Below are 8771 nucleotides of genomic sequence, written 5' to 3' on the forward strand. Positions count from 1 at the left end.
ACAAAGAATGGCCAGCACATCATTTCCATACATATCACCCATAATGGATCTCAGAGTTCTCCAAATAAATGCAATGAAAAGTGCACACGTAAACTATGAATTACGCAAACTAGCGGAAGAACACAAAGCTGATATATTATGCATGCAAGAACCGTACTCCCGGGAGGGTAAAATCCCAGGAATGATAGCTACAGCACAAGTAATTATGAAAGGAGACAGACCGATGTCTGCAATAGTGATTCTAAATAGAAATATAAAAACAATAGTATTAAATCAATTCACAAATGAGCATATTGTAACAATTGAAGTACAAGCCACTAACACAAAATGGTATTTGGTATCAATTTATTGTCAGTACAGAGAACCGATAACTATGTATTTAGAACAATTAAAAGTAATATGCAGAACATTACAGGGCTATCAAGTAATAATTGCAATGGATGCAAATGCAAAGTCATTCCTGTGGCATAGCGGAGAACAAGATGAAAAAGGTCAAAAATTAGAAGATGTAATAAGTGAATTAAATCTAGATGTAATAAATACACCTAGTGAGATACCTACATATTCAAATAGAGCAGGGGCAAAAACAAACATTGATGTAACACTGGCGAATAATAGGGCTAACAACAAAATAGATAATTGGGAGGTACTGGAGAATGCAACAACTAGTGATCACAATGTAATCAAATATATACTAAAAGCAGAACAGAGGGTAGTGCCACAGGAATGGCTTTCAGAATACGACTACAAAAAAGTAGACTGGGAAAGACTCTCCCGGGAGTATAGCCCGCCGGAGCTGGATGAGGATCTCGAGATTGATGAGATAGCGGAGCAGATAGTTAATAGCGTAAAGGAGGTAATTGACGCAGTCGTACCAAAGAGAAGCAGAGTCCAAAGCGTGCACCCAGCACCATGGACTCCAGAACTAAGTGACCTACGTCAGGCTACGCGCAGGGCAAGACGCAGGTATCAGCGCACATTCAACCCACAAGATAGAGAATATAGACTAAACATATACAGGCAATACAGGGAGAGATATAGAGGAGAAATCATAGAAGTGAGGAAAAGAAGTTGGGAAAATTTCGTAAGAAATAACTTAGCAATGGATCCCTGGGGAAAGCCATATAAGCTAGTAAGGGAAAAAATAAGAGCCCCAACAGTCCTATCATCTATAAGAATACCAAATGAAAACAGAACGACCACAACCAGACAAGAGACAATAACGGTGCTCCTCCAAGCCCTGCTACCGGATGATGATCCCACTGAGGACACACCGGAGCAGGCAGCTATAAGAGAGAGAGCACAAAGAGAATATAATAACAACATAATAGTCTACCCCTTCTCACCGCAGGAGGTGGTAGAAGTGATATCAAACTTAAAAAGAGGGAAATCTCCCGGAACCGACAGGGTTACGGTCGAGGTTCTTCAGGCAATAAAAGAAAAAATAGCTCCAATATTGGCAAGTCTTTACAATAAATGTTTGGAAAGAGGCACTTTTCCACTAAGATGGAAAAGAGCGGAAGTAATAATACTTAGGAAGCCAGATAAGGATCCAATGGAATGTAAAGCATATAGGCCAATATGTCTGCTAGATACCATGGGCAAAGCCCTAGAAAAATTGCTCTGTGCGAGACTGACCGGTCATCGGGAAATGGCAGGGATGCACGAGTGGCAGTTCGGATTCCGCCGTGGAAAATCGACGGAGGACGCCATCAACACGGCGGCCGAACTTGTCAGCTCGTCGACTTGTACATATGTTCTAGGAGTAATGGTGGACATCTCAGGGGCGTTTGACAATTTGTGGTGGCCGGCGCTGTTTACCTGCTTGCAGGAAATGCAGTGTCCGGCAGCACTATACAAATGTTTCAAGAGCTACTGTAGAGACCGGGTGGTACAGATGACGTCTCCGAATGCGGTTCTGACTAAGAACATCTCTAAAGGATGTCCACAGGGATCAGTTTGCGGCCCCATATTTTGGGACATAAATATGGAGCCGTTGCTGCACTCCCTGCAGCAGGAAGCATCAGTATTGGGGGCCGTTGCATACGCGGACGACCTGCTAATTCTAACGCATGGAAACAGCCGACAACAACTAGAAGGACGAAGTAGAGAAATAATGAAAATTCTAACTACCTGGTGTCGAAATTCCAAGATGGCAATTGCGCCACAAAAATCTAACTATATGCTCTTGAAAGGGAAAATGTTAAGGGATCCGTCAATCAGGATCGACAACGCAAACGTAGTAAGGAAAAACATAAGTAAATATCTGGGTGTCTACCTGGATCAAGGATGGAACTTCAAGACCCACATCGACCAAGTAGGAGGGAAAACATTATCGATAATGCACAAGCTAATAAGAATAGGACAGCAACGATTTCATTTACCACCAAATGTCATCAAACTATACCATGGCAGCTTGCTAGTGTCGATGATGGGATATGGGTCAAGTTTATGGGCCCACAGGTTGCGCCTTCTGAAGCCTTCCATGGCTGTGAGGAGAATACAGAGAAATATACTACTACGATCTATAGGGGCATTTGGAACAACACCGAAAGATGGGTTACTAGTCATAATGGGTCTTTGCCCATTAGACTTACTAATAAGACAGAAAGCAGCCAATTATTGGTTAAAGAAGGGTAATTTTGACAAAATTAGGGAAATAACGGGGAAACATTTGGGAAATAAAAAAGAAATAAGAGATGAAACAATAAGCATATGGCAACAACAATGGGATAACTCTCAAACAGCAAGAAGGGTCTACGAAATTTTTCCGAATATAAAAGAAAGATTAAAATATAAAAAATTCCAACCAAGTCACGGTCTAATACATTTCCTCACAGGGCATGGACCCTACCCTGTGTACTTACACAGGATAGGGAAAAAGGAGACAGAAGAGTGTGAATGTGGGGTCCAGGTAGGCACCCCAGAACATGTCGTATTAGAGTGCACCACTCTCACTAGAGAAGTTCAAGAGGAAAGGTACAGACTAAACACCAACACTATACGGGAAATAATATGGGATGAAGAGAAAGTACAAATATTAGACAAAATAACTACAAAAATATCAAAAGTAGCTTTACAAATGTATAATATATAGTACTATAAGAATAGCTCGACTATGACAAGCACTAGGGGACATGGCCCGCAAAGCCCCTGGTGCCTACTGGACAGAAAAGAAGATGGAGTAGGAGGAGAGGAAGAGAGTTGGACGCTCCCTTCCCTTCCCTTCCTTGGAAGGGAACTCGGAGCAATGGAAGAAGAATGGTGGGGCCGCCGTCGCGCTGGGCCGGCCGCCTTCCAGGATGGACCGTACCGGCCACCTCAGGTCAGGCCGGACACTGCGAGCTGGATAGTCCCACCAAGAAGAGGGTTCCTCCGCTCCAGTCTAGTCAACGGAAGACAGTAGAATAGTCTAGTAGATAGCGCTCAAATATGTAGAAAAGTAGTAGGAGCGCTATACGTAGAGTAGATGCGGTGTTGGGAAATTGGTGATGGGTGTAATGAAAAAAAAATAGAAAAAGGCAGTGGTTAGCAGACAGTAGCGGCCCGGGTCCACGTCCCTAAGGATGGTAACCTACTGGAATGGCCAGTAGGGCTAAGTAGGCCGAATAAATTGCAACATATAACTAACATAAAAGTAGAAGTAGCAAACAGATAATTGTGAACTTGTAGAAACCTAACATTGTGAACTTGTAAAAACCTAGTAGAAAACTTGTAAGTTTGAAATGTAGAAATTAATAACAGATACATATAAATTAGTAAATACAGAAGTTCTGTTAAAAAATGTTGTACAAAAACATAAAATATGAGATAGATTAACCATTGTAAAATAGTATTAGAAATAACAATGTATTAGAGATTGTAAGGTCCATTTATGTCTAAGGGATGGACCATATAATGTAGAATAAATTTGTAAAAAAAAAAAAAAAAAATTGTCCCTATACATGAGCTGCGAGCTGTACCACGTACAAGCTACAGACGCGATCGCATTGCTCACTGTACGGATTCCCATGCGGAGCGATCAGCTAGGAAGCGCCCCATCCATGTCGGTACCCGTGGGCGTTGCACTCGCAGTCGCAAAAAACGTTGGGCAAATATATTTCTCCGATGCTGAGCGATCAGCTAGGAAGCGCCCCATCCATGTCGGTACCCGTGGGCGTTGCACTCGCAGTCGCAAAAAACGTTGGGCAAATATACTTCTCGAAAGAGTAATGACAGTCCGAGCCTCCTGCGTGGGAAGTGCCTTTCTAGGCCCTGACCCACGGGAAGGGTGTAGCTTCCCCCATCCCGGACATTTAAAATCGTCACACTACCGGTATTGACTAATAGACTGATTGCTGATAATCATTTGCCATACACTGGGGGAAACGGCCGACAGGGGTAGCAACATAGTGGAGCCACAGTGTCACTAATGTACAGAGATAGAACAGTTTCGACTGGAGACAGAGTAACCGTATACATGGCACTGATTAGTAATAGATGCAGAGCCATCAGAATACAGATAATATATACAACCGTCCCTATATGTGCTGAAAGACTCTGCACACAATGAGAACCACACGTCAGCCAGACACTCTTATCACACACTACTCTCTGCCTGTAACAGGCACACACACAATATCTAACCACCAGCATGGAAGAACATCCAGTGCATCCTCTCCGCCACATTACACAATCCACACTATCATAACCAGACTGGGAGGTCCACCCAGAAAACAGAATATCCCACCCTTCCGACACCCGCCATTGCTCAGCTAAGCCACAAACACCCACACATGTCCTAGACAGGGGTGCACCCAACATCACAATACTTCCTCCTGTCACAGCACACAAACAATGGCAGGAATGAAAGACACAGGTCTGCCACAACCATGGAATCGGAGCGCCGCCTGTCATGAGCCAAAAGTGCATCCTGACGTGACAAATTGGATGATGCCGCAGGCATCCACTTACGATAATCACTATCAACGTACCTGCCGCCCCCACCCCAAATACACCTTTCCTTACAAAAATGTGTATCTGAACCTAAGCTATATTGTACCTTAACCTAAGCAATATTGTACCTTAACCTAAGCTATATCGTACCTTAACCTAACCTATATCGTACCTTAACCTAACCTATATTGTGCCTTAACCTAACCTACATTGTGCCTTAACCTAACCTACATTGTGCCTTAACCTAACCTATATTGCGCCTTAACCTAACCTATGTTGTGCCTTAACCTAACCTATGTTGCGCCTTACCCTAACCTACGTTGTGCCTTAACCTAACCTATATTGTGCCTTAACCTAACCTATATTGTGCCTTAACGTAACCTATATTGTGCCTTAACCTAACCTATATTGTGCCTTAACGTAACCTATATTGTGCCTTAACCTAACCTATATTGTGCCTTAACCTAACCTACATTGTGCCTTAACCTAACTCATGTTGTGCCTTAACCTAACCCATGTTGTGCCTTAATATAACCCATGTTGTGCCTTAACCTAACCCACATTGTGCCTTAACCTAACCCATGTTGTGCCTTAACCTAACCCATGTTGTGCCTTAACCTAACCCATGTTGTGCCTTAACCTAACCTACATTGTGCCTTAACCTAACCTACATTGTGCCTTAACCTAACCTATATTGTGCCTTAACCTAACCTATATTGTGCCTTAACCTAACCTATATTGTGCCTTAACCTAACCTATATTGTGCCTTAACCTAACCTATATTGTGCCTTAACCTAACCTACATTGTGCCTTAACCTAACCTACATTGTGCCTTAACCTAACCCATGTTGTGCCTTAACCTAACCCATGTTGTGCCTTAACCAAACCCATGTTGTGCCTCAACCTAACCCATGTTGTGCCTTAACCTAACCCACATTGTGCCTTAACCTAACCCACATTGTGCCTTAACCTAACCCATGTTGTGCCTTAACCTAACCCATGTTGTGCCTTAACCTAACCTACATTGTGCCTTAACCTAACCTACATTGTGCCTTAACCTAACCCATGTTGTGCCTTAACCTAACCCATGTTGCCCCTTAACCTAACCCATATTGTTCCTTAACCTGACGCACGTTGCGCCTTAACCTGCTCTGTAATTGTTATGCGACTCGTTAAATTAGTGTAGTGTTGCCTAACCGCAACCGACGCAATATAGTTTGTTGCGTGTATGTGGGCAGACGTAGTGTGTTGTGAAACCTGACACACACACACACACACACACACACACGCACACACACACACACACACACACAAGACACACACACACACACACACACACACACACACACACACACACACACACAGGCATGCAATACTCGTTGTAGTTGCAAATGGCGATGGACGTCTACGTTTGCTGGTGACGTTACGCAAATGAACAACTGGTAACCCGTTGTGGTGCGGTTGTTCTCGCTAGAGGTGAATCAGTGATGGCGACGATCGGTTGAGCTATTAACCGGTTGTTTCAGCGATACCCACCATGCCCACGAACGTGAATGGCATCTGGGTGTGATGCGATACGCGGCGGTGGCTGGGTGGGACCGTCCCCCGCCGGTGAGGGGGGGCCGCCTGGCGTGCTGGCAGCGCGCTGCGTGGGCGGACGCGCTACAGCCGGCTGGTGGGGGCGGCCAGTGGCAGGCGCGCCGGCCGACGGACGCGGCAGGCGGCGCAGCTGCGCGCCGGCGCACCCTGCGCGCGGCGCCGTGCGGCCAAAGTAGGTCCTCGCATGCCCAGTGCGAAGCGCGGTGGCCATCTGCAGTGTGCTGGTCCAATTGAGGGCTGTGTGCGCTGAGGATGCGCCGCCGCCCGGCGCTCGGCGCCGCGACGCCGTCTGCTGCTCGGTCGCCCCAGCGGTTCTCGCAGGTGGTTTGTATCGCAGCTGTGCGGACGTGTTGGCGCGTGCGCTGTGCTGGGAGAGTTCGCTTCGGCACCCAAGTGGGGCTTTTGTCCTTCTGTGGCGCTGGCGTTGGAGCTGCCGTTCACCGTAGGTGGCGCGTGTTGTCTCCCGCCGGCAATGCCACGACAGCACGCTCCCGGGCTTGTGTCGGCAGCGGCAAGCTCAGTTGGGAGCACGGGTGGTCGCACCTAAAGCGTCTACTCGCATAACTCCGGGTGATTGCGCCTCTCTCGAACCTGACCAAGTACTTAGGACGCCTACCATGGTTGTAACGGGTAACGGGGGATCAGGGTTCGATTCCGGAGAGGGAGCCTGAGAAACGGCTACCACATCCAAGGAAGGCAGCAGGCGCGCAAATTACCCACTCCTGGCACGGGGAGGTAGTGACGAAAAATAACGATACGGGACTCATCCGAGGCCCCGTAATCGGAATGAGTACACTTTAAATCCTTTAACGAGTATCTATTGGAGGGCAAGTCTGGTGCCAGCAGCCGCGGTAATTCCAGCTCCAATAGCGTATATTAAAGTTGTTGCGGTTAAAAAGCTCGTAGTTGGATTTGTGTCCCACGCTGTTGGTTCACCGCCCATCGGTGTTTAACTGGCATGTATCGTGGGACGTCCTGCCCGTGGGGCGAGCCGAAGGCGTGCGACCGCCTCGTGCGTGCTCGTGCATCCCGAGGCAGACCCCGTTGAAATCCTACCAGGGTGCTCTTTATTCAGTGTCTCGGTGGGCCGGCACGTTTACTTTGAACAAATTAGAGTGCTTAAAGCAGGCAAGCCCGCCTGAATACTGTGTGCATGGAATAATGGAATAGGACCTCGGTTCTATTTTGTTGGTTTTCGGAACCCGAGGTAATGATTAATAGGGACAGGCGGGGGCATTCGTATTGCGACGTTAGAGGTGAAATTCTTGGATCGTCGCAAGACGAACAGAAGCGAAAGCATTTGCCAAGTATGTTTTCATTAATCAAGAACGAAAGTTAGAGGTTCGAAGGCGATCAGATACCGCCCTAGTTCTAACCATAAACGATGCCAGCCAGCGATCCGCCGCAGTTCCTCCGATGACTCGGCGGGCAGCCTCCGGGAAACCAAAGCTTTTGGGTTCCGGGGAAAGTATGGTTGCAAAGCTGAAATTTAAAGGAATTGATGGAAGGGCACCGCCAGAAGTGGAGCCTGCGTCTTAATTTGACTCAACACGGGAAACCTCACCAGGCCCGGACACCGGAAGGATTGACAGATTGATAGCTCTTTCTTGATTCGGTGGGTGGTGGTGCATGGCCGTTCTTAGTTGGTGGAGCGATTTGTCTGGTTAATTCCGATAACGAACGAGAAGAAGAAATTTAAGCAAGTGCGGGTAAACGGCGGGAGTAACTATGACTGTCGGCGGTGGTGTGGCTGCATCTGGACTTGGCTTTTCGAAGTGCGGTCTTGATGTAGTCGTGCTGCTGCTGCGAGGTGCCTTCCTTGGGCTGTAGTTACAGGGAGAGTGATGCGCAATACATGGGCCTAGCCCTCGTAGCCTCTCCTCTCCTGCGGTCTTCTCCCCTTCTCGTGGGCCCGCTGATTTTCGCAGAGTGGAAGACCGCACCAGGGGCTTGGGGGGGTTGCCAGCCCCCCCTCGCATTATCCCACTTAAATTGGGGGCAGCAGACAAGTAAACAAATGTGGTGGCCCTTCCGCTGAAGGTGCCATCCCAGCTTCCACAGCACCTAGCCGGCCAACCGGCCGTGCCGAAGATTTTGTAACTGTTGCAGCTGTCTACGCCTGTAGTGAGTGTCAACGTAGCTTCACCACCAAGAACGGTCTCGGGGTCCATCGCCGCCGCCAACACCTTGCGGCCGCCAACGCGGAGATCGTCACGGAGAGGCATCGCGCGAGGTGG

The 8771-nt window shown here is 47.4% G+C and overlaps 1 long non-coding RNA gene across 1 annotated transcript in view; it reads right to left on the bottom strand.

The window, feature by feature from the left end:
• Positions 1-8209, bottom strand: part of LOC126474992 (uncharacterized) — a 12388-nt gene extending 4179 nt beyond the window's left edge. Inside the window, exon 1 of the long non-coding RNA XR_007586629.1 lies at positions 8094-8209. This is a non-coding gene — a long non-coding RNA (uncharacterized LOC126474992). The remainder of the gene's footprint in view (positions 1-8093) is intronic.
• Between the last annotated feature and the right edge of the window lie 562 nt (positions 8210-8771).

This window comes from Schistocerca serialis, chromosome 4, assembly GCF_023864345.2.
Source record: "Schistocerca serialis cubense isolate TAMUIC-IGC-003099 chromosome 4, iqSchSeri2.2, whole genome shotgun sequence".
Classification (NCBI taxonomy): domain Eukaryota; kingdom Metazoa; phylum Arthropoda; class Insecta; order Orthoptera; family Acrididae; genus Schistocerca; species Schistocerca serialis.